This window comes from Nomascus leucogenys, chromosome 8 (genome assembly GCF_006542625.1).
Source record: "Nomascus leucogenys isolate Asia chromosome 8, Asia_NLE_v1, whole genome shotgun sequence".
In the NCBI taxonomy this organism is placed as follows: Eukaryota; Metazoa; Chordata; class Mammalia; order Primates; family Hylobatidae; genus Nomascus; species Nomascus leucogenys.
Window position 1 is genome coordinate 54,207,311 of NC_044388.1, and position 27,232 is coordinate 54,234,542.

The following is a 27,232-nucleotide window of genomic DNA, read 5'->3' on the forward strand; positions in this document are numbered from 1 at the left end:
TCCCTGATTAGTTAGTTTCTGTCCTTCTGTGGCTTGTTTTAAAGGGCTTTGCTGCTGCCTTCATCTGGGGAAATTCGCACACTAATGCAGTGGTATCTCATCCCAATCTATTAGGTGTGACAGCTACTGGCAAGAAATAGATTTTTGTTTAACTCTATGTTGGCCAGCAGGGACCTCTATCACCCAAAGGGAAACAGCCGTCTATCTACGAAGCTGTGATCTCCCCTACAAGCAAGAGAGCTCAACTGTCGGGAGGTCTTTGCTTTTTCTGGCTTCTGGGAATGCAGACATCTCAGGGAGCCACTACTGGGCTCTTTCCCCATAGGATGTTGGGCCAGGCAACAGAGCAAACCTCCTGAGGCACTTCTACCTGGGAATGACCTCCTGAGGCCGATGGCAGCCCTCTGTTAAAGATACTATAGTATTTACTTTTTGCAAATGTTGGTGATCATCCAGCGTACATCTCTGCTTAGTGAACCTTCATGAACTGGAGGCCGAACGTTCTCATCGTGCATTGGCAGAACCACGTAGGCTGGTTCCAGGCTGTTTTCTGTGCAACCCTCAACATGACAATAATAATGATGATGATGCTAATGATGATTGTAAAATCCGCAGTAGTTTCCATTTATTGCCCTATTTGGCTTGTAAGACTTGATAGATCACAAGGACTCTCTCTCTCTTTCTCTTTCTCTCTCTCTCTCTTTACTGTGTGCCAGGGACTGGACAAAGCACTTTGCATGCATTATAACACTCTTCCTAACAATCCTGTAGCAGGCAGTAGTAGCATCCCCGCTTTATAACTAAGGAAGCTAGAGTTCAAAGAGGTGAAGAACTGGCCTTGAAGTTCAAGGCCATACAGCCCAAAGTGGCAGAATCAGACCTGTACCCAAGTCCATCTGCACAAAGCTGGCGCTTCTACCCTGTACAACACAGTGTGTTTCCAGTGGGCTGTGACTCTCCGGTGGTGGAAACAGCCTTGTCAATTGCTGTCTGCCACATCCAGTCTGACCTGGTTGCCTGGGCATTCTCCCACCCCATGGGCAGCAGCGTCTCTTGCTTCCAGGGCTCCAGGGTGTGGGCAGCGGGTGGGAGGGAGGGGAGGCCAGCTGTGCAGTTCTGCTGAGCTGGGACAGAGCTGGGAGGCAGGGTGCCTATTGATTGACTGAAATTGGATTTGTTGACACAAACTGCCAGCATTTCACAGTGATGAAAGGATTGCCCACCAGCCTCATAACAAGCAGAGATTTCCCTGAGGGCCACCAGAGCTGCTGGTGTGGCTCTTTTGTGAGGAGAAGAAAGCAATTAGGAGAACGGGTGAGGTTATTAGGTCTTATTGCTTCCCTCAGCTCCTGCACACACTGAGGGCTGCCCGGTGTGGGATTTCAGGCTCCCTGTCCTACGTGCTGCGGATTCTGTTTGCGCCTCTTCTACTGCGTAAAGCCAGTTGGGGGACAAACAGCTCGTGTACGCTGAATCCAAGCATATGGAGAATGCACACACAGATTTAGGGCACCAAAAGAAACCAGCAGGTGGAACCAGCTTTAGCAGTCTTTAAAAATAACAAGATCATTGGAGTATAAATACAAATCCATGAATGCACGAGGCACACCCATCTCTCTCTCCCTTGCTTTCTCCATCCCTTTTTATGTTTTGTCACATTAAAAATATTTAGACTGGTTTGGTTTAAAAGATCTATTCAGGTAAGTTGGCCAACTACACATGTCTACAGATGGGCAGGGGAGGAAGGGGAGAGGATGGTATGTTCTGTCAGGACAGCATTGGTTTAGCAAGTATTTATCGAAATCTGGAATATGCACAGCAGTAGGGGTGGGTGTATGAGGGGGAGAGGTAAGAAAATATCAGGAATAATGTCACCTTATATTGTATAAGTGGGTTTTTGTGGCAAAATATACATAACATAAAATGTACCATTTAACCATTTTAAGTGCATAGTTCAAGAACATTAAGTACTTTCACATTATGTATGGCACAGCCATCACTACCATCCACACCATCCACACCATCCATCTTCAGAACATTTTCATCTTCTCCAACTGAAAATCTGCCCTCATTAAACAATAACTCCCTATTCCCCCCTGCCCCCAGCTCCCGGCAACCAACATTCGACTTTCTGTCTCTATGAATTTCACTACTTTAGGTGCCTCATATAAGTGAAATCATGGAGTATTTGTCCTTCTGTGACTGGCTTATTTCACTGGGCGTAATGTTCTCAAGGGCCATCCGTGTGTGGTAGTATGTGTTGGAATTTCCTTCCCTTTAAAGGCTTAATAATATTCTGTTCTATGGCTGGGCCACATTTTGTTTATTCATCATCCATTGATGAACACTTGGGTTGCCTCCATCTTTTGGCTATTGTGAATACTGCTACTATGAACATGAGTGTACAAGGATCTGCCTCAGATCCTGCTTTCAGTTTTGGGAGGTATATTTCCAGAAGTGGGATTGTTGGATCATACAGTAATTCTATGTTTAATTTTTTGAGGAATTGCTATAACTTTTTTCTACAGTAGCTTCATCATTTTACTATTTTACATACCCACTAGCAATGTGAAAGTGTTCCAATTTCTCCACGTCCTTGTCCACATTTGTTATTTTCTGGGTTTTCTTTCTGGTTTTCTCTCTTTCTCTCTTTTTTTTTTTCCATAATAATCATTCTAATGAGTGTGAAGAGGTATCTCATTGTAGTTTTAATTTGCATTTCCCTAATGATTAGTGATGTTGAGCATCTTTTCATGTGCTTATTGGCCATTTGTATATCATCTTTGGAGATATGTCTATTCAAGTTCTTTGCACATTTTTAATTGGGTTGTTTGTTTCTTATTGTTATGTTGCTTTATTTTTATTTTTATAATGGCTAGGATTAGAGTTGTGGATTTACCCCATTTTGTGGAGAAAATGAAGATCATACAAGTTCAGGAACTTGCCCGATGTCTCCCAGTTGGGTGGGACTGAAGTGCAGCCTTTTGGCTTCTTTTTTTTTTTTTTTTTTAGTTATTATACTTTAAGTTCTAGGGTACATGTGCACAACGTGGAAGTTTGTTACATATGTATACATGTGCCAAACAGTTGGTGTGCTGCACCCATTAACTCATCATTTACATTGGGTATATCTCCTAATGCTTTCCCTTCCCCTTTCCCCCACCCCACAACAGGCCCCAGTGTGTGATGTTCCCCTTCCTGTGTCCAAGTGTTCTCATTGTTCATTTCCTACCCATGAGTGAGAACAGGCAGTGTTTGGTTTTTTGTTCTTGCAATAGTTTGCTGAGAATGATGGTTTCCAGCTTCATCCATGTCCCTACAAAGGACATGAACTCATCCTTTTTCATGGCTGCATAGTATCCCATGGTGTATATGTGCCACATTTTCTTAATCCAGTCTATCATTGTTGAACATTTGGGTTGGTTCCAAGTCTTTGCTATTGTGAATAGTGCCACAATAAACATATGTGTGCATGTGCCTTTATAGCAGCATGACTTATAATCCTTTGGGTATATACCCAGTAATGGGATGGCTGGGTCAAATGGTATTTCTAGTTCTAGATCCCTAATCGCCACACTGTCTTCCACAATGGGTGAACTAGTTTACAGTCCCACCAACAGTGTAAAAGTGTTCCTATTTCTCCACATCCTCTCCAGCACCTGTTGTTTCCTGACTTTTTAATGATCACCATTCTAACTGGGGTGAGATGGCATCTCATTGTGGTTTTGCTTTGCATTTCTCTGATGGCCAGTGATGATGAGCATTTTTTCATGTGTCTGTTGGCTGCATAAATGTCTTCTTTTGAGAAGTGTCTGTTCATATCCTTTGCCCACTTTTTGATGGGATTGTTTGTTTTTTTCTTGTAAATTTGTTTGAGTTGTCTGTAGATTCTGGATATTAGCCCTCTGTCAGATGAGTAGATTGCAAAAATTTTCTCCCATTCTGTAGGTTGCCTGTTCACTCTGATGGTAATTTCTTTTGCTGTGCAGAAGCTCTTTAGTATAATTAGATCTCATTTGTCAATTTTGGCTTTTGTTGCCATTGCTTTTGGTGTTTTAGACATGAAGTCCTTGCCCATGCCTATGTCCCGAATGGTATTGCCTAGGTTTTCTTCTAGGGTTTTTGTGGTTTTAGGTCTAACATTTAAGTCTTTAATTTATCTTGAATTAATTTTTGTATAAAGTGTAAGGAAGGGATCCAGTTTCAGCTTTCTACATATGGCTAGCCTGTTTTCCCAGCGCCATTTATTAAATAGCTTCTTATCCTGCCTTTCTCCTCTGCTCATGCCGTCTACTCCCAGGTGGCGAGAGGTGGTTCCCACCTTTTCAGACTTCACATTTCACTTACAAACAATACAGGAGGACATAAAAGATGTGTCAAATGATGGTTACAGAGGATAAATTTTATGGACATTCAGAAAAAAGGTCCTGATGTCTGGGTCATTTGGGAAGATTCTGTGACAAAGGGGAACCAGAGCTGAACATTAAAAAATAGTGCGATAGCAGCTAACATCAAACTCAATGGGGAAAAACTGAAAGCTTTCCCTCTAAGATCTGGCACAAGGCAAGGATGTCCATGCTCACCACTTCTATTCAACATAGTGCTAGAAGTCATAGCCAGAACAATGAGACAAGAAAAATAAAGACATCCAAGTTGGAAAGGAAGAAGTAAAATTATCCCTATTTGAGAATGATATGGTTATATACATAGAAACCCGTGAAGACTCAACCAAAAACTGTTAGAGCTAATAAATACATTCAGTAAAGTTGCAGGATACAAAATCAATATATGCAAATCAGGTGCATTTCTATATACAAACAGTTAATTATCTGACAAGGAAATCAAGAAAATAATCCCATTCACAATAGAAACAAAAAGAAGAGAATACTTAAAAATAAATTTAACCAAAGAGATGAAACACTTGTACCCTGAAAATTATAACAATGATGAAGGAAGTTAAAGAAGATACAGATAAGTGGAAAGATATCCATGTTGACTGAAATAATTAACATTGTTAAAATGTCTAAACTACCCAAACTGATTTACAGATGCAAAGCAATCCCTATCAAAATCCCAATTATGTCCTTTACAGAAATAGAAAAATCTACCCTATAATTCATATGCGGCCAGGTACAGTGTCTCTCACCCATAATTCCAGCATTTTGGGAGGCCAAGGTGGGTGGATCACTTGAGGTCAGGAGTTCAAGACCAGCCTGGCAAACATGGTTAAAACCCCACCTCTACTAAAAAGAGAAAAGTTAGCTGGGCATGGTGGCAGGTGCCCATAATCGCAACTACTCGGGAGGCTGAGGCAGGAGAATCGCTTGAACCTGGGAGGCAGAGGTTACTGTGAGCTGAGATTGCACCACTGCACTCCAGCCTGGGTGACAGAGCAAGACTCTGTCTCAAAAAAAAGAAAAAAAATCATATGGAACTACAAAAGACCCAGAGTAGCCAAAGCAATCTTGAGCAAAAAGAACAAAGCTGGAGGCACTACCCACTCTGATTTCAAAATATATTACAAAGTTATACTAACCAAAATAACATGTACTAGCATAAAAACAGACACATAGAACAACGGAAAAGAACAGAAAGCCCAGAAATAACTCACACATGTGTGGTCAACAAATCTTCAACAAAAGTGCCAAGAATATGCAACGGGGAAAAGACAGTCTCTTCAATAAGTGGTGTTGAGAAAACTGGATACCCCCATGCAAGAAAATGAAACTGTGTCTTTATCTTACACCATACAAAAAGATCAACTCAAAGAGACTGAAACATAGCTCTGAAACTCTAAAACTCCCAGAAGAAAACGTAGGGGAAAAGCTTCATGACATTGGTCTTGGCAATGATGGCTTGGATATGAAACCAAAAGCACAAAGGAACAAGTGAGACTACATCAAACTAAAAGTTTCTGCACAGCAAAAGAAACAATCAACAACAACCAAAAGCAACCTACAGAATGGGAGAAAATATTTGCAAGCCATACATCTGATAAGGGGTTAATATCCACAATATATGAGCAACTCATACAACTCAACAGAAAAAAACAAAACTTGATTAAAAAGTAGACAGAGGAGTTGAGTAGACATTTTTCCCAAGAAGACATACAAATGACTAATAGGTGTATGAAAAGATGTTCAACATCACTAACCATCAGGGAAGAGATAATCAAAACCACTATGAGATGTCACTTCACACCTGTTAGGATGGTTATTATCAGAATGACAAGAGATAACAAGTGTTGGTGAGGATGTGGAGCAAAGAAAACCCTTGTCCACGATCAGCAATCCCATTGTGAGGTCTATATCCAAAGGAAATGAAATCAGTATCTTAAAGAGATATCTGTTCTTTGCAGCATTATTCACAATAGCCAAGATACAGAAATAACCTAAATGTCCATTGACAGATGAATGGATAAAATGTTGTATATACATATGCAATGAAATATTATTCAGCCTTTAAAAAGACGGAAATTCTGTTATTTGTGACAACATAAACCTGAAATCCAAAAATGTCAAACTCATAGAAACAGAGAGTAGAATAGTGGTTACTGGAGGCTGAGGGGGAGGGATATGGGAAGATGTTGGTCAAAGGGTGTGAGCAAGGTCTGTTATATAAGGTAAATAAGGTCTGGAGAACTACATACAGCAATGTGACTACAGTTAACAGTATTGTAGACTTGAAATTTGCTAAGAAGTTAGCTCTTAAGCGTTCTCACCACATCAAAAAATGATAACGATGTGAGGTGATGAAAGCATTAATTTGCTTGATTGAGGTGGACAGTTTACAATGTATACATATATTGAGTCATTGAGTTGTACATCTCAAATATATACAACTTTTAATTGTCAACTATACCTCAATCACGCTGGGGAAAAAGAGAATAGTGTGACATGCGGAATAATGGCCCCCAAATATGTCCACATCTGATTCCTAAACCTCTGAAGATCTTACATTATTTGGCAAGGAGGAATTAGGTTGCAGGTGGGTTTAAGGTTGCTAATCAGCTGACTTTGAGATAGGGAGATAATCCTGGATGATCTGGGGGCCCAATGACATCACAAGGATCCTCACACATGGAAGAAGGGGCAGGCAGGAGGGTCAGAGAAGACAAGGCAACAGACTCAGAGAGGCAGGCTGACATGATGGGAGAAGGATTCTGCAGGCCATTGCTGGCTTGGAGGATGGACAAAGGGGATTGCAAAAGATAAACAAAGCTGGACACTGATTAAAATGATCAAGACAGATTTAAATCAGTAAAAACAATTGCTGATTTAACAGGGAGAGGAGTCTGTGGTGAACTGCACTCAACTTTGTACAGAAGTGAACTAGCGTGTTGAAGGGAGAATGGGAGAGGGGGAGGGGAGAAGCTGGAAAAAGCCAAAAAACAGATTCTCCCCCAGAGCCCCTAGAAAGGAACATGGCCCTGCTGGCACTCGGAGTTTAGCTCAGCAAAACTCATCTGGACTTCTGACCTCCAGAATCCTAAGAGAAAAAACATATGTTGTTTTAAGCCACGGAGTTTGTGACAATTTGTTGCAGTGGCAATAAGAAACTAATACAAATAGCCAGAATTTACATAAGCAGAGAATCCAGACCTCAGGTGTGAAGAGAGGACCATGGGGAGGAGATGAATCTCACTACAACAAAGTGTTTGATTTGGGAAGAAAGGGTCGCTAACACACATGGAGCTTTCCTTGTTCTGGCCAGGTTTAAGCGCTCAGGCATGCATTTTCAAGAATGCTCTGAGGTTGGTATTATTATTATCCCCATTTGCAGGGGAGCTGGCTGAGGCACACAGAGGTTAAATAAGTTGTCTAAAATCACAGTGGTGGTACCTGCTGAGGTAGTAAGAGACAACACAGAGCATGTGACTGCAGCGCTAAGGCGGTGGACTCCTGAGAGCTGCTGTGGCCACTTTCCCAGCCTCAAAATGGTGTGAAGGGGTGGTGGGCCCTGCTCCTCTCACCGGGCAATGGCTCACTCAGCCTGGCCGGCTGCCTCTCTGAGCCTGGGGTCTGTCTCTGTGAGGAGCAGAGGGCAGCCCTGGGGAGCACATCCCCCATGTCCTTGCCATGTTGATAGTAAACCAAAGTGAGTAACTGCTATTCTTCCCAAACCCTGAACCTGGGCTGTCCTTCTGTCTGGCTGAGCTCACTACCAGCTGGGAGGGGAGGCCCTGACTTTCAGACCCCGACCTTGACCACGACCTTTCGCTGCCTCTCTGCAGCCAGGTCGGGGGAGTGGAGAAGGCCCCTGTGATTAAGAGCCTCCAGTGCCAGGACCAATATGGCAGATGTTAGGAACAGTGGACTGACCTGCTTTCCAATGCTTGCTGAAAAGTCACCTGACAGCAAGAGGTAGGAAGAATCAGTGGAGGGGTTTACATGAATGTTCACAGCAACATTATTCATAACAGCCACAGGGCAGGAGAAACTCAAATGTCCATCAATGGGTGAATGAGTCTATCCACACAATGGGGTATTATCAGCCATCAAAAGGAGTGAGGCACTGACGCATGCGACAACCTGGATGAACCTTGATAACATTATGCTATGTAACAGAAGCCAGTCACTAAAGACTACATGTTGTATGATTTCATTCTTATGAAATATCCAGAATAGGCAAATCCATACAGATGAAGAGTGGATTCATGGTTGCCAGGACCTGGGGGAGAAGATAGGGAAGTGGCTAAAAGATTTCTTTTTGAGGTGACATGAAAATTGACTGAAGATGGTTGCACATATCTGTAAATATAGTAAAATCCATTGAATTATATATTTTAACAGGGTGAATTGTATGGTATGTAAATTATATCTCAATGAAGCTGTCAAAAAGATTAGTTGGGGAGAAGCTCCAAGCCAGCAGAGTGCTCTGTGCCACCCCAAGATGTGACATTCAGGGATGCAAAGACTGGAACTGTCAGCCCAGGCTACGAGCCAGGCTGCAAGCTGGCACCAGGTTGTCCCAGAAACAGTAGACAGACGCGTAGGGTGGGGTCCCTCAAAGAGCCTCAGAGTCAAGCTGGGCACAGATTCAAACCAGACAGGCCTCTGACCCTAGGCTTTCTCATTCAAAAAGTGAGAGGTCAGAGGTCAGCATTCTTCAACCTCAGTACACTAAAGACCTTCAAGCTCTCAGGGACTCTGCCCTGGACCTGAGGATGAAGGGTGAGGGGTGGAGATTAGTGGGAGGATAGGACAGGGGTGAGGAGAGAGGACTGAAGTCACACACACTCGTGCCGTGGGAAGAGATGGGAAGAGGCAGGTGTCCATTGGTTGGGGCCACCAGACAAGCCTTATTCTGAGGCCTCCCACTGGTGGAAAGAAGCTTAAGACAGAAACTGCTGGTGTGGGAAGAGCATCTCAAGCTGGAAAGGAGCAGATCCTTGCCACACCTGTAGGTGCTTGACAGGTAGAAGGCTTCTGTCACTGTGAGGTCAGGAGGAAGGGGTGGGGGAGAATCAAAAGCAAGGGATGCATTTCATTCATTGCATTCCTGCACGCGTGCAGTAAGAAGATATTTTTTAAGGGTTAGGCAAAGTTCAGGGCGCCTTAAAGAGAGAGGTGAACAAAGAGAACAAAGTCCACATCCTCAAAGAGCTTCTGTTTTAGAGCTGTGCTGTCCAAGATGGCAGCCACTAGCACATGTAGCTACCAAGCCCTTGAAATGTGGCCAGTCTGAATGAGAGGTAAACAAAGGGCAAAATACACATCCGATTTCAAAATTTAGACCAAAAAATGTAAAGTATCTCATTAATGATTTTTCATATTGATTACACGTTGAAATAATAGTATTCTGGATATCATGGTGATATGGTTTGGCTCTCTGTCCCCACCTAAATCTCATCTAGAATTGTAATTCCCACATGTTGAGGGAGGGAACTGATGGAAGTTGATTGGATCATGGGGGCAGTTTCCCCCATGCTATCTCTTGGTAATGAGGGAGTTCTCATGAGATCAGATGGTTTAAAAGCGACATTTTCCCCTCCACTTTATTGCCTGCCATCATGTAAGATGTGCCTTGTTTCCCCTTCCCCTTCTGCCATGATTGTAAGTTTCCTGAGGCCTCCCCAGCCATGCAGAACTGTGAGTCAATTAAATCTTTTTCTTTATAAGTTACCCAGTCCAGATAGTATCTTTATAGCAGTGTGAAAATGGACCAATACACACAATTAAGTGAAATAAATTCTTAAAATTAATTTTATCTGTTTATGCCCTTTTAAATATGGCTACTATAAAATGTAAAACTACAGTTGTAGCTCAAATTATATTTCTATTGAATAGCATTGCTCTAGTAGGAGAAACAGACAATAAATAAGCAAATAAACGGACATAACAATATCAGTAATGTTTGATAGAATGGTCTTTCTGGGGAGATGGTGTCTATGGAGAGGCTTTGGAGGAGCAGCAGGCAGTGTGGCTGGGGATGGTGAGCATGGTAGGTGGCTGGAGGGGATGTAGGCAGAACTGATCTTTGAGCAGCCTTGAAGACTGTTGTGCCCATGAATTTACAGGCCTTGGCAATGGTGACTGACTGGACACAGGAAAAAAGTGAGAAGGCAGGGACAGAAATCAACATGAGGTTCCGAGCCAGTGTGACTGGTGAGCTGCTGGTTTGCCTAGATTGGGATGGAGATAAGACCAGTGATGAATTCTGAATTCTTGTCTCATCCTGCTAAGTCTGAGTTGGCTCCAGGAAATTCAAATGGAGATGTACAGTTTCCTCTGGAGACAGAGGCCTGGAGCTTAGCAGCAAGGCTGGGGATGAAAACACACAGTTTAAAGTCATCTTAGAGGAGACCCTTGAGCCCACATACATGGATGTGTTACTGAGGGTAATGAGAAGTGGGAAGGAAATGACAGCTGGTCAGATGTAGTTTGAGTCCTGGCTCTGCCACTTCCCACCTTCCTGTACTTCCTCATCTGTGTGATGAATTAAAAATGGTCACGAACCATTTTGATGTTGTTTCTATTCCCTCATCTTGAATGTGGGCTGGCCCTGTGACTACCCCAGCCACTGGAGCACAGAGGAAGTGATGCTGCTCTAGTTCCAGGCTTAGACTGGAGAGGAGTGACAGCATCTGCCTCATTCTTCTGGAGCCCTGAGATACTAAGTGAGAACTTCTACCCTAAGTCTGCCATGTTGTGAGGAAGCCCACAGGTGAAGAGGCTGGGCGGAGAAAGAGAGAGAGAGTTACTTAAACAGCCAAGACATTCCAGAGGAGGCTCCAGATACCATGGGAGAGACAGAAGTTATTCTTCCTCCATCCTGTCCATATTCCTGGCCCACAAAATGGTGAGGTATAAGAATAATCAATTGTTGTCTTAAGGTACTAAGTTTTGTAGAAGTTTGTTATTCAGCAATAGATAAATGGAATAGTATGTAAAATGGGATAATAATTTATATCTTATTTGATTGCTAGAAGGAGGATGTAAAATGCCAAGTACAGTTTCTGGCACTGGATAGGTACTAAATCAATATTCTTTTTCTTTCTCTTTGAAAGGCTTATGCTATAAAGTCAAAATCTGTGAGGTTCAGCCTTGTCACATGACATCAAATAAGTTGAAGTCCTATTTTACGTCTCTTTTTTTAAACATATGGAAATGACAACTGACCATAGGCTATCTTCCCTATGCTAGATTGCCTATTCTCCCCTCAGGTACATTGGTCTCAAGGCATGTTCTCCTGGTCACTCTTCCCAGAATCTGATCTAATTTAAAATTCTCCATTTGAGTGAGTTGCCCTAGAAGGGCTGCCATAGGTGTGGTCAGTGCAGTGCTGGTCAGGAGAAGTGTGTCTCCTCTCTTTGTTGGGACACACCACCCTGCTGACCATGCTGGCAGATCAGACCAATACTGTAGGCTTCCAGGATTCTGCTTCTATTATTCAATGTGTTTACTATCACTTCCGGTTTCATGATATTGCAGACTCGATCAATTATACTGTTACTCTTCTTATCCAAATCATTTATCAAAATGTCGGACAAGTCTGCAGTGAGGGTAGAGCCAATAGAGACCTCACTATCTGTTGACATTTGTTCATTAACAGGCCCTGTTGGGTATGTTTGTTCAACCAGTCATGTGTGAATCACCCAGCACTTCTGTCATCCAGCCCACATTTTTTCCCATCTGTTTATGGGAATATTCAGTTTCACTCTTTAGCATATACAATCTGCCTTTGTTCCATTGCAATAGCTGGTGTTGTTTGCCTAACTGTGATAGGTGCCACTGCAGGCAGGAGCCAAGTCCTGTTTTTCTTAGATGACCTCTATGTTGAACATGTAGGAAGTGCTCAGTGGACTCTTGAATGAGCTCTTTCAGCCATATCTTTCCATCAAGATGCCTGCTGTCTTACTTGTGCCTGTTCTGACCCTGCATCTTAGCATACATCTAAGGAAACTTACATCTAAAGATGGAAATTCTACAATATGTGACAACACAAATGACTCTTGAGGACATAGCACATTTCTGTTTATAATTATCTTATACGTAGGATATGTGAAAAAATACTCAATTTGATTTAAATTCCTGTTTTAAGAGAATCAACTACATTTAACCTAGGATGAATCCTTAACAGTTGGATTATGGAAAATTATACAAATCAGGAAGAGCAGCTAAGAAAGGTTTGCCTTAGGCTCTTCCAGGAGAAAGCTGCACTATAAAGATGTAAGCTAAGATGCAGCTCCAAAAAGTGAAGTTGCTTACTAAAGATGAGCTGGAGCTCACTGAAGATGAGTAGATGCTGGCTGTGCGGGAATACAAGGAACAATCACTTGCGAGGGTGTGGAGGAATTGGAACCCTTCTGCACTGTCAGTGGGTATGTAAAAAGGTGTAGCTGCTGTGGAAAATGGTATCCTCAAAAAACAAAAATACATAGAATGACCTTATGATTTAGCAATCCCACTTCTGGGTGTATACCTCCCAAAATTGAGATCAGGATCTCAAAAAGATATCTGCGTCCCATGTCCATTGAAATATCAGTCGCAATAGCCAAGACATGGAAACAACCTAAGTGTTCATTGGTAGATGAATGGATAAAGAAAATGTGGTATATATGTACAATGGAATATTATCCAGTTTTTAAAAAGAAGGAAATTCTAAAATATGTGACACCATGAATGGCTTTTGAGGACATGATGTTAGTGAAATAAGCCAGTCACAGAAGGACAAATAACGCATGATTCCACTGACATGAGGTACCTAAAACAGTCAAACTAACAGAAGCAGAGAATACAGTTCCTAGGAGCTGGGGGGAGAAGGAAATAGGGAATTAGAAATAAAGTTTTAGTTATGTAAGATGAATTAGTTATAGATATATGTTGTTCCATAGTGCTTATAGTCAATAATAATGTATTATTTGCACTTAAAAATTTCTTAAGTGGGTAGATCTCATGTTAAGTGCTCTTACCATACACAAAAATACAAAGGGACACAAGAAAGCTTTTGGAGGTGATGGATATGTCTATTGGCTTGAATATATGTTGATGATTTCTAGGGAATATATATGTGTCCAAACTCATCAAATTGTATACATCAAATGTGTAGTTTATTATATAACAATTATAGCTCAATAAAACTTCTATTATTTATTGCTTTATTTTGAGATGGAATCTTGCTCTGTCACCCAGGCTAGAGTGCAGTGTCGTGATCTCAGCTCACTGCAACCTCCGCTTCCCAGGTTCGAGCAATCTTCCCACCTCAGCCTCTCGAGTAGCTAGGATGACAGGCACGTGCCACCAGGCCCGGGTTAATTTTTTTGAGTTTTTAGCAGAGATGGAGTATCACCATGTTGGCCAGGCTGATCTTGAACTCCTGACCTCAAGTGATCCTCCTGCCTTGGCCTCTGAAAGTGCTGGGATTCCAGGCATGAGCCACCACTGCACCTTTGCCAAAAAACCGTTTTTTAAAAAAGAGAGAAACGATCAGCCCAGATGAACTTGGTGAGTTCATAGGAACTTAGTGTGTAGAAAACTTTTGTTAACAGGCTGTTTAGCTACTGAGAGCAGAGACAGTCAAAACAGATTGACCAAGGCCAAATTAAGAACAGATCATTTTAGTGGTTATAAAACTTTATTTTAAAATTGTCTTCTATTTTTATTTTGATTATTTGTGACCAATAAGAGAATTTTAAAACTTTTGTCTAATCAAACCATATTTGCTGAGATGGTTATTAAATCGTGGTCAAGACCGTGGAACAGATTATCTACATTCAAATCAGCCACCTCAGTCATTAGCTGGGGTGAATTATTTAACATCTTGCTGCCTCAGTTTCATCATCTGGAAACTCTTTATACAGTTCGTTGGAATGACTAAATCAGGTAAGAGATGTAAAAGACTTAGAACAGTGCCTGGCATATAGGCATTGCTATTTAAGTGACAAGTATTATTATTTATTTGGATACTCAGGTAATATGTTCTCAGGACTCTATTCAAATCCTAACATTGTTCATTCTTAAATTGAAATTGCTGCTATGCAACTTTAAGAAGTGCACTTAGAGACCATAAATTGGTAAAGAGGTGATTAGGAAGAAAAGACATTTGGAATTCTTTTAGGACATGCCCTAAACCTTCAAAGAGCAAAGTCAGTCACTGTCACCAAAAGGCACAAAAAGAGTAACACTTTCTGATTTGTGGATCTGCATTATTTATGCCAGCAATTCTCAAATTTTAAAACATCACCTGGGGTGCAGCTTAAAAATACAGAGAGTTTCTCTTGAAACTCCTCTTTCTGTCAGCTTCAGAAATTAAGATTCAGTAGTTTTGGAAGTTCATAAGCCAGAATTCTTAATGAGCACTGAAGATAATTTTTAGTCTTCCTTCCTCCTTACTCTTTCATGCCTGTCTTCCTCTCCATTTTTCATTCATTCATTCACCCATCCATCTGCAGTGCCTATCACTTGAATTCCCTTCCTAAGTTTATATAATCCAGAAATTAAAAAAGATTAGATATTTGCTTATACTGAAACCTGGCAGTAAAAACATAGACGTGTGACTTAAACATAGATGTGTGACTTAAACATAGATGTGTGACCGAAACACAGATGTGTGACTTAAGCCCATCAGAGACCTGAATCTAGCATAAGGGTGTGAGGACACAGGGGCAGCTCAGGGTTCACAGCTATGGTGGCAACTGACCCATTCCTGGGATGGGGCCTTCACAAGTTTCCATCAGTCTGGTTTTCAACCCTGGCTCTCTAGGCTTAGCTTACCCCCCAGATGTATGAGTTACTTCACAGCTCCTGTTTTTTCCTTAGGTTAACCAGTGTTGGTTCCTGTTGTTTACAACCAAGAATCCTGAGAAGTTCATATGTAGCCCACACATAAGCTGAAGTATTGCCTTATGACATATTCTGAATATTCCAATTATTTTGCAAATAATTCCTCTAAGAGATTGATACATTCTAGAGCATGTAGCTGTGGTTCATTCATTCTCATAACTGTGTAGTATTTCATTGAATAAATTTGCTCTTTCTATATTTTCAAACCACTTTATTGAGATATTGTTGAAATGTTAAAAAGTTGTACATATTTAATATATGTAAACTGGATTTTGAGGGTAAGTATACACCCATGAAACTATCACTACCATCAAGTTCATATAGACACACCCATCACCTCCCAGCTTTCTCTCACCCCCTTTATCATCATCATCATTAGTATTATTGTGCTGTAATATATTTATCCATTTTATTTTTGATGGACATTTGATTCTGATGGGTATCGTTTTCCAGTTTTGCTATTACAATGCCGACATAGGGATTTCTGTATGTATATTTTAGTGTACATGAAAAAGTATTTTTCTGTGATATATTCCTGAGAATAGAATTGCTAAATCATAGAAAATGCATATGTTTAATCTTATTAGATAATGCTATTTTTCTAAAGTGATTAAAACAACTTATTCTCCCACCAGGAGTTCCTGAGAGAATTTAAATATTTGCCTAAAAGTCCTTTAATATTTGGTTATATTTATTGCTAGGTATTTTATGTTTTGGTTGCTTTTATAAGTAGTAATTTTTTATTTTTTAACCATTAATTACTGGTGTATAGATATGCAGTTGACTTTTGTATATCAAATTTATATCTAGAAACCTTACTAATCTCAGATTTATTTGGATTTTTTCTGGGAAAGACAATCATATTATCTGGAAATAATGCGAATTTTGTTTTTAAATTTGTAGTTCTTATACTTTGTATTTCTTTTTCTTGTCTTATTGCACAATGTAGGAACCTTCAGTAGAATGTTCACTATAAATGGCACTGGCAAACAGTTTTTCTTTATTTTACTTTAAAGGAGTTGCTTTTAATATTTGACTAATATGACATATGCTATATTTAAATCTTTAAAAACAGTCTAAGAAAAATTTTCTATTTCTAGTTTGCTAAGAATATTTTTTTAAAAACATAAATAATTGTTGCTAATTAAGTTCTAACTTACACCTGCTTTAAAGGGTTCAAAAGATTTTCTGTATTCTTGCCCTTTTCTTTTTTCCTTGAAGCCTGGAATATTGTTTTCATAATTAGCTGTTAAGCTAACATTCACACTTATACACATAGGCATTCATTCACTCACCCATCAAGACTTTATTGAGTGTCTACCAACTGAGGTATGCAGAGGATACAAAAGTCTACTGAGTAAAATAAGAAGTACATCAACAATTAATAGGGATTTCCCATCTGCACTTCGTGGTTCCTTCAGGGTTTGGTATTACTCTTCAGAGGCAAGCAGCCAGAATTGAAAGAACAAGCTTAAGGAATGATACTATAGCATGGACCTGAGATCATGGTAGGTGCTCTGTAGAGAGTTCTCTGTCAAATGTCAAGGAATAGTGAAACCAAGGAGTCAAGCAGGACTTATTCTTAGAATCATCAGCATTTAGGGTTAGAAGATACCTTGGGGCCACTTGGCTGAAACTCTCATGTGGTACTCTTTTTGACAGATGTCTAGTCATTGCTTGTGTACTTCCAGTCAAGGATGGAAAACTCCACAAAACACTCTGACCATTGTTTGTCACTGTAATTGTTAGAACACTTTTTATTAAATTGAGGTGAACTTTCCTTCCTGGTGGTCTTTTCCCAATGATCTCACTATGCCCCATGCATCCACCAAAAACCTTCCCCTGCCTCTCTATATGTTGGTTCTCCACATAAGAGAATGCAGGTATCATGTCTCCTGAGACTTCTCCAATCCAGAGTAAACACTTCCCAGTTCCTCCAACAGCTTCTCATAAGAATTCTTTCCCAACTACTCACTATTCCTCTTCTGGGCACACTGCTTTCATCAACATCTCTCTTCAAACTTAGCATCAAAGTCACATGAAATCACCATGATTTGTGATCATGAAGCTCACACCTTCCTGTCCTCACTATTACCCATTCCACCTAGCTTTTCCATATTCATCTCTGAATGAATCCCTACTTTCTCCTTTCAAAACCAGGGCACCTTGGAGAGACATGTAGGTGTCATTACAAATAAAGGTGATGCAGAAGGAAATACATCAACTTCTCCAGAAAGATAATGAGCTACGTGAATGGGTAACTGCTCCAGTGCTCAGAAGAGCAGTTCTTTATGATGCTAAGACATTAAGAACATTCTCTCCACAGTCCAGGAAAGAAGGCACTGCATGGTACCATGAATAATATACAAAACAACGCTTTACATTAAAGAAAATAATGCACTTATATTTGTTGTGATATTCACCATTGCATTTGAAATGCAAATGTCAAATATGCATAATGACATAACGTGGTGCTGGAGTAGCTGTGGAGCCTTGGTTGAATCACCCAATTTCTCCAATCTTCAGTTTCTTTTTCAATTCACCCAGTGTCTTCTTCAACTATGAAATAGCATGATAGTAATAATCACTTGCAAATCTACCTCCCAGGAAGAATGTGTTGGACCTTCATAAACTATGACCGGCCATACAAATGCAAGACATTATTGTCATAGTGAGTGTGGTTTTGTCAGAGAGTGAGATAATATTGTCAAAATAACAAAATCCAACTCCATTGTGCACTGCTTTTGCATTCTTAAATTGCTCCAAAGCATTTATCCATAATTTTTAGACACAGAATGGTCTAGAGGACATGAAAATGCTCAGAACAACCTGTTGAATGCTGTGTTACTTCTCATTGTTCATCAAGCATGTCACCTTATGGACTGCCTGGAGCATATATCTAATTTTCTATTTAGAAACAAACGTTGTTTTCACCAATTACTCCACTGGGGGGTCATTCCCCAACTCATGACCTTTCTTCTGGTGGATGAGATCATTGAGAAGTAGCTGTCCAGCCAAGAAAACTGACACTGCAGCCAACTAGCCCCAGCGATGCCCAGACTCTTCCTGAGGTCCCAGTTCCTACTTTTATCTCTGGTCCCTGATGCCTGTGGAGCTTTCTGCCCAACCCATTGTAGCTTTCGACTGCACAAGAAGAATAAGAGGTACAAATACAGCCAGAGAAGACAATTAATTACTAAAATGAGCCAATCCAAAGGGGCTTTAAAAGGAGCATTCTAACCTTTTGAGAGTCATAAATAATGTAGATAATTTCCCCATGTTTTATGCAAGTATAATTTTTTGGTGGTAAACAGTAAGATGAGATATAGATATATGTATATTTCCCATCCAAAACTGCATGCAATTAGCATTTGGAAGACTGTAATTATAGCCTGGTTGGGCTTTTTTGTAGGTGCTAAAATTGATTTCTTGGCTGAATTATTTTGCAATAGACTTAAACTACTAATTGTACACCTAAATGAAATTGAGTGTGAAAAAATCGAATAACTTTTATTTTACCTTGGATAATAATTTATTGATGCAAATGAAACTCCTTAATTAAATCTGGCATAGCCAGGCCTGTGGAGGCCCCACGTAAAGGCATTCTGTCACCCAGCTTCAGTGATTATTTTAATTTTAGAATAATGCTCTGCTATTCTGAGAGAGGATTGCGTATCTATTAAGGCTAACAGAGGTAGTGAGTGTCAGTTCAGTACCTCTTTGAATCGCAGACAGATGTAGGACAGATCTTTTTTGAAAGTAGTGCTGCTCATTTACAAATTTTAATTAAATACATCCAAAATTGATACATACATCAGTATTCCTAAAAATAGCCTCTTAATTCAGAAAATGTCAAAGTCCCTCAAAAAGAGAGAAAATGGGTGAAAAATGGAGACACACTTTTATCCTGATCAATACATCTTAGGTACTTGATCAAAGAGAAATAGTTTACATAAATATATAAGTTTCTTAGGGTTGCCATAATGAAAGTACTTCAAATGAAAGTACTGTGGCTTAAAACAACAGAAATTTAATTTCTCACAGTTCTGGAGGCTGGAAGTCCAAATCAAGGTGTTGGCATGGCCATGTTCCCTCTGAAACCTGTAGGGGATTCCGTGCCTCTGCTAGCTTCTGGTGGTTTGTGGGCAATCTTTGGCATTTCTTGGCTTGCAGCTGCATAACCTCAGTCTCTGCCTCTGTTGTCACATGGCATTCTCCCTGTGTGTGTCTCTGTTTTCACGGGGCTGTCTTTCATTCTTTTCTTTTCTTGTGTTTTTTTTTTGTTTTTTTTTTTGAGACAGATCTTGCTCTGTCACCCTGGCTAGAGTGCAGTGGCCTGATCTCAGCTTGCTGCAACCTCTGCCTCCGAGGTTCAGCTGATTCTCCTGCCTCAGCCTCCCGAGTAGCTGGGATTACAGGTGGCTGCCACCGTGCCTAACTAATTTTTTTTGTATTTTTAGTAGAGACTGGGTTTCACCATCTTGGCCAGGCTGGTCTCAAACTCCTGACCTCATGATTCACCCACCTTAGCCTCCCAAAGTGTTGGGATTACAGGCGTGAGCCACCATGCCCGGCCTGTGGCTGTCTTTCTGTAAGGACATCAGTCATGTTAGAGCAGGGCCCACTCTACGCCAGTATGACCTCGTCTTAATTTAAGTATACATTTGCAACAATCCTGTTTCCTAATGAAGTCAGTTCTGAGGTACCAAGAATTAAGATTTCAGCATCTATTTCTTGTAGGGGGAGGGGAGACTGATTTAGCCCCTACCAATATGAGAAAAAAATATTGTAGCACAGTCTGTAAATCTATTTGATACACACAGTCTGTATATCAAATGGAGTGAAAAACTGCAAATAAGAAATGCTTTATATATTCTCAGCTTCCTTTAATTCTTATTAATCAGTAATAACCTTCAAGTATGTAAAAGTATAACATAAAGTAATGGCAGCTTCTCACTGTTCCCAGTGATATTAGAACACGAGGAATGAGAATAGAGCTGCAATGAGAAAGTATTAAGGCAATATTCATCTGTGTCAAAGCGGTGCAGCATTTGCAGTATCTTCATGGGGAATTCTGCTCTGGTCTCCTCTGGGATATCCTAGCAAAGTGGAGGGGTCCAGTCTGTTGGAGATGACTGAGTGGAGACGCTCTAGAAGAAAGGGGAGAGGTTAGCTCAGGTTTTCAAACTGTGTTTCATGGAACATTGATGTTTCACAAGGCGTATAAGTGGTTCCTGAAAGTGTGAGCGAGAGCAGACATGATTAATATATGCAACTTCTCTCCCTCTGTAAATGAAAAGGGACTTCTTTCTGCAGTTACCACGTATGTTTAGGTTTATCAGACTATTTATTCATTCCAGGGACTTTTTCCTCTTGAGTCTTTGGCTTGTAACTAGGCTATCTCCCCCTAGTGAGGCCTTGAGAAAGTTTCTGGGTTTCAAATAGACAGGTTCTTCCAATGGATATCGTGATTTCTTTTTATAGTCTAGTGTATGTGTGTTTATAAACACACACACACACACACAGCTGATGCAAGCACATGCTCTCAAAGCAAAGGAAAGAGATAGATGTCTCTGTATCCCTTTCTAAGCTTTTGTATATTATACCTCACATTGTCAGCTCTAAAACCGTATATTACTGGTTTATTGAATGAACTGCACTTGGTAGCTTGAAGTTATCCAATGCCTCCTCATACATATAATATACCCACACCCACCTTACTCTTCTGAATTCTTCTCCTCTGACTTTGACTAGACTCTTGCTTTTCTGGGTTATATCACATATTATCAAGTAGTCGCTTCCTTTGAAGGTGCAGCTATTGCCTTAGTTTGGGAACTCCTGAATGTAGAACATGAGGCAGGATTTGAGAGGAGTTACTTTAAGTAGGAGGAAAATCCTGGAGGTAGGAGAGAACAGGGAGGGTGAGATGGGGAAGGAGAGACACTAATAGGATGGTGCATTATTGAGATGGCTGCTGTGTGCAGTGGGGGATTGATCCTGCTGTGGCCTCTAAGAAAGGTACAGGAAGCCTCTTGGTGTTGCTCATCTGAGTGATGAGAGGTGGGAACATTTATCCACAGGCTCGTATCTCCCACTGCTGGAGGATTGCCCCTGGCGTGGTAATGCCCCTTCGCTTCTGGGCTGTGTTGAGACTGGGCCAAATGTGCTGAGAAGTCTTCTGAGAAGGCCCTGCAGCAAAACAGGCTTGAACGTGAGTTTGCATGGAACTACCCACTGCAGCTATGGCTGAAATCAAGAGGGGTAAAGGGCATGACATGTTGTGGGGCATCCCCAACATCTCCTGCAGTCTACTTTGCCCTGCTCAGATCTACCCATGCCCTACATGAAGTCAACCCAGTTAGTACATCCTCAAGGTGACAGCAGATCCCACACTGTTAAAAGTATACATCCTGCTGAATATGGTGGCATGTGCCTATAGTCCCAGCTACTCCAGATGTGGGAGGATCGCTTGAGCCTAGGAGTTCGAGGCCAACCTGGGCAACATAAAGTACATGTCCCATGCTAAAGTACCAGTGGATGCAGGCAGTTCTGATTAAGCCAGCTGTAATTAATTCCTCATGTCCCTTCTCCATTACCCATTTTAGATTTCTCCTACTCTTTGTGGCGCCTATGTGATTTAGGTTGTTTACCAGGTAAAGTCACCCAGTAACTTGGTGAGCAGTTCAAGCCCTTTTGTGTGCTTCCATTGCTAGCCCCTGGCTGTGCAACCACTCCACTATTACTGGGCTTGGAAAACCAAGAGAGGCACCAAGGAATACCCCATTATGCATATACCCACTCCTGCCTCCATTACCCACTTCTCTGCCTGCTGGTCTATGAACATGAGCCCAAAGTGACCTGATGGCCTTCACAGCTTTAGGTTTAGTGGAACCACTGCTATATTCTCTAGTGAAAACACTTCTTTTCTAGGAGGACAAGACTTCTAATCTCAGAGCCAGTAACTGGAGGGAAAAGAAGTTCAAATTCCCAAAGTGGGTCACTCAGAGTGATGGTGAGAGGAGTTAATCCTACTTCTACCCCTTGGTTCACAGACTCGTGTATTCTAGCCATTGGGGACATAGTTTCATGCAATGGTCAGTTCAATACACACTTTGCATCTTAGAGGAAGCACCTCCACCCTATAGGGTGTTGTCCCTTGGGTAGCTTAGCTAAGCCTTCAAAAGGGATCAGTCAGGGAGCCTCTTCTAGGGATGTGGTACGTGGTAGGATGGTAGATCCTGTGGTCCTGCACTCACTCCGATGCCTCCCTCATAGTGAAACAGGTTCCACTGACAGTGGTGATGTCTGCAGGCTTTCATATCAGTACGTCAGGTGCCCTGCACATCTGTGGATAGTGGTGCTCTCAGAGGCACTGCAGCAGAGAAGGAAAGGCAAACTCATATTCAGAATAGAGGTAAATTCTGGTAAAGATGAACTCTGCCCCCTCTAGGTGGAAGTGGTCTGATCTAATACATTTATTTATTTGGTAATAAATAAATAAATAATAAATTTACCAATTGTCTTGGTGAAAAAGAGTCCATGCTGGATGATGGATGAGGCCTTGAATAATGGCCTTCCCTGCCACTATGGCCACTCTCCATTTATTGTACAAGCACTGGGGTGGCTGGGGACAGAGGATGACAGACATCTACCAGCCGGTTCCTCCCATCTACCTGGTTAGTTAGTGTCCCGTCTGTGCTGAATCTTCTCTAGTGGCATTGATGTGAGATACAAAGATCTGCACATTTTGTGGCCACTTCCAACAGTCCATCTACATGCTTCTTCCCACACCACTTTGTCTCTTATCATCTAAACTTGCCCCTTCTAAACCCCAGACCAAGACCAGCCAAGTTATTTGCCGCTACACGGAAGTCCACGTATATCCTTATCTCATACCACTTCTCCGGGCGTACAAAGTGGACAAACAAGCATACTGCTCACAGCTCTACCTTCTAGGAGGGTTTCCCTTCATCACTGTCCTTTAGGGCTACCACTGAGTTGAGTGGTAGTGTTGACAGCTGTCCACTCTCAGGCAGCATTGATTATCTGAACAATCCATCCATGAACCAGGAATGAGCTGTGTTGTTTCTCTTTCATCAGCGAATCATAGAGTTCCCTCACTCCTGCCCCCATATTTATAGATGTGAGCTGAGAGATGTGTCAGGATGGCAGAAGTAGGTGACCTGGAGCCCTGGGCCACCCTATACCATCTGGACTTGCTCAGACCTGGTCCTGAATATACCATTTCCATCAAACCTTACCAACTTGTTGGATCTGACAATGTCCAATTTGTAATAGGAAACTCCTATCATATAATCACTTGATGTCCCACTTTCAGGTGCTTGATCTCTCTTGACCCCTTATCACATCAGAAGCTGTTTCTTTGAGTGATGAGTAATTAAACAATAAATGGTCTCTTGAATGGAGTAGACATGCCTTTCTCCAGAACCCTACCCATTCTGTACCGCAAATCTATTAGGGTTTGTCCAAGATTTCCCATAGCATCCTTTTCTACCATGGATACCCCAGGCACTGTTGGATCTGTTGAATTATATGGCCTCAACAGCAGAGTATGTTATCCTGAAGCCTAGAATTTCTGCAGTTTTCTTATGCTTTGGGTCCCACTCAAAACTGGTAGACTTCTTTTTTTTTTTTTGAGACGGAGTCTCGCTCTGTCGCCCAGGCTGGAGTGCAGTGGCACGATCTTGGCTCACTACAAGCTCCACCTCCTGGGTTCACGCCATTCTCCTGCCTCAGCCTCTCCAAGTAGCTGGGACTACAGGCACCAGCCACCACGCCCGGCTAATTTTTTTTTTTTTTTTTGTATTTTTAGTAGAGGCGGGGTTTCACCGTGGTCTCGATCTCCTAACCTCGTGATCCGCCCGCCTCGGCCTCCCAAAGTGCTGGGATTACAAGCGTGAGCCACCGCGCCCGGCCAAAACTGGTAGACTTCTAATGACCCAAGAGATGAGTCAAAGAAATAATCTCAAGCACAATATTGGCTGCCACCAAAAATCCAAAGTGGCCCACTGAAAAATATAACTTTTCATAGGGGTAATTGTTTACCTTAGGATGCTGCAAACCACGGGACTCCTAAAATCTTCACTGATATGGCAGGACTTTGATACTGTAAACGATTTATGTTTCACCTTCATGTGTTTTACTTGACATCCAGAGTACTGGCCACTTCCTGTTCACCAAGTCCAATTAGCATAATGTCAGCAATATAGTATACCAGCATGGTATGTCAAGGTGACAGAGAGAAAGAGAATACACATAGCCTTGGGGAAAGACAATGAATGTGTACTCATATCCTTTCTTAGTAAAGCAAAACTGATCTTGACCATCCTTTCTGAGGAGGTTTGAAGATGACTTGTTTGCCAGATGGATAGCTACAACCCAGGTACCAATGGCCGTGCTGCTCTGTTCCAGTAAAGATACCACATCCAATTCGGCAGCTACATACAATTGGGACTACAACTTAGACAATATTTCGGTAGTCTGCTGTTATTCATGAAAATCCATCTATTTTTTGCAGGGACCATGTAGATGGATTGAATGGGGATATGATGGGGATGACCACCCCTGCATTTGCTAAGTTCTTGAGAGTGGCATCAATCTCAGCCATTCCACTGGAATAGGGTATTGCTTTGATTTGCTATCTTAGGTGGGAATAGGCACTTTCTGTGTTTCCATTTGTTTCTTCCTTCCTGGTTCTTGTTTCACAGGTCAGGAAAACAAAATGTGAGGGCTCTACCAGCTGCTCAGTCTATCCTTTCCAATTAAGCACACTGGAACTGAGGAAGCAACAACAGGGTAGGTCCTAAGACCCTCATCGTCATTGCTGAGCCTGCTTTGACAAGAACTCCGTTTATCACCTGCCTCCATAATTTCCCATCCTAACTAGCTGTCATCATGGAATTTCAGGTTCTGCTGATGTCATTGTAAGGTTAGACCCTGTATACCCTGAAAAATCTGTGTATTTCCATTTTCTTAGTGTAAAGTTACACAGGTCCCTTTGGGGGAAGGTTTGTGGCACTGCAGGGTTTTTTCTCCATGGGGGCCCATCCTCCCCTCTAATCACTAGGCCAGGAGCCTGGGAACTGACTCAAATCTGGGAGCTAGGTGAGGGATTATCATTTTTCTTTTTGGCAGCAGACTTCAGATTTCAGCTTACCTTCTCTTAATATTTTTTTTTTCTGGTTACACAAGTCTGGAAATATTCACAGTGGGTACTCATCTATCTTTCCTCTAGAAATACCCTGTGTACATGAGCCCGGCTGGCACCTTGGCCTTGCTGCCATATGGTAGTCATATTCACTTTGTGGTAGTCATATTCACTTTGATGGCTGAATGCTGCTACTTGGCCTCTGCTACTCCAAAATATCTTCATCTTCAGTAATGTTAGAGAGGTCAGTTCTGTTGCAGCATTTCCTACTGTGAGTCATAGACCATGGAAGACAATCACTAGTGAGATTCCCAACAATGCTGGTGGCCCCTCACCAGTGAGTTTGTTATTTTTATATAAAGGGCATGTCTTCTTGGCCTCACAGGGAACAAGATCGGGGTCTCTGGTCTTGCATAATAAATCCTCCCTGGACTGTCTGACTCCTTCCTCAATGCCATGCCATGGCAAATATGGCATCTTTCCCTCATTGACTGTAGGCTGTCATCTTGTCCAAGCTTCAAGAAACCTCTGATCAGCATTATTAGGATAGACACAATTGTCCTTCTGAGGACAGCGAGTTATAGGAGAGTGTCAATAGGCCTTCCCTAGTCACTCTTATGTATAATACCAACACCTCCTGACCCAACACTCTCAAGATCTTTCCCCATATGTGTTTCTCTGACTTCTGCTGGTAAGTATTAGGCCTTTCAACTCTTGATGAGTAAACCAGTCACCAAATACTTGGTGAATAGCTTTCATCAACTGCCTTTGCATGGGACTTCATTTCCTTCTCTGGGGTCTTGCAGATAATGGATCTTAACTAGTGGGCTGGAGGAAATGAGGGGATGTGAGGATGCATCTTGTGAAGGACAAAAGTCATCTAGTAAGTAGTCCCCTCAGGTGAGGACTTCCTGTGGTACCCAGGTAATTGGAGGCTGCTTTCTTCTAGCAGGGGAGAGGGGGCGGCTTCTGTTGCCCCAGAGATCAGGGAAATCCTAGGGTTTGGTGTTCTTAGACTCATCTCAGTGGGAGTGGCAATGACACTTAACTCTAACTGAAGCATTTGGTGTCTATGGTATCTATAGATTTCGTAAGTTTCCTCCACAGTGTCCTCTGCCATGCTGGACAGAAGTGGGTGGTAAGACGGTATCATTTGGTGGGAAGAGTCAATTTCCTTGGGAAGCAGCAGAAGCTCAGCATAACCATTCATTTAAAGCCTAGAGGGATGCGGGCATTTGATGGTTAAGGTTAGGGGATAATGGGCTGGGCACAGTGGCTCACGCCTGTAATCCCAGCACTTTGGGAGGCTGAGGTGGGCAGATCATGAGGTCAGGAGATTGAGATCATCTTGGCTAACACGGTAAAACACCATCTCTACTAAAAGTACAAAAAATTAGCCAGGCATGGTGGCGTGCACCTGTAGTCCCAGCTACTCGGGAGGCTGAGGCAGGAGAATTGCTTGAACCTGGGAGGTGGAGGTTGCAGTGAGCCAAGATCACACCACTGCACTCCAGCCTGAGTGACAGAGCAAGACTACATCTCAGAAAAAAAAAAAAAAAAAAAAAAAAAAAAAAGGGTTGGGGATAATAGTTTAGGTGGGTACTGGTCAGGGGGAGAAAGGTAGTCAGTGTAGCCAGAGCCATGAAGAATAGTGAAGAAAAGGTGAATGCAAGGTTGCGTGACTGGAAAAGGCTATGCGAACATGAGCCTCCTCAGCTGTACACTGAAATGCTCAGATGTGCAGGGGCAAATATGACCATGTTATTGAAGATTAAAGAGA

The 27,232-nt window shown here is 41.8% G+C and overlaps 1 long non-coding RNA gene across 1 annotated transcript in view; it reads left to right on the forward strand.

The window, feature by feature from the left end:
* Nucleotides 1-26,743, forward strand: part of LOC115836265 — a 48,035-nt gene extending 21,292 nt beyond the window's left edge. Inside the window, exons 3-5 of the long non-coding RNA XR_004031225.1 lie at nt 24,823-24,926; nt 25,013-25,228; nt 26,259-26,743. This is a non-coding gene — a long non-coding RNA (uncharacterized LOC115836265). The remainder of the gene's footprint in view (nt 1-24,822; nt 24,927-25,012; nt 25,229-26,258) is intronic.
* The last annotated feature ends 489 nt before the right edge of the window (nt 26,744-27,232 follow it).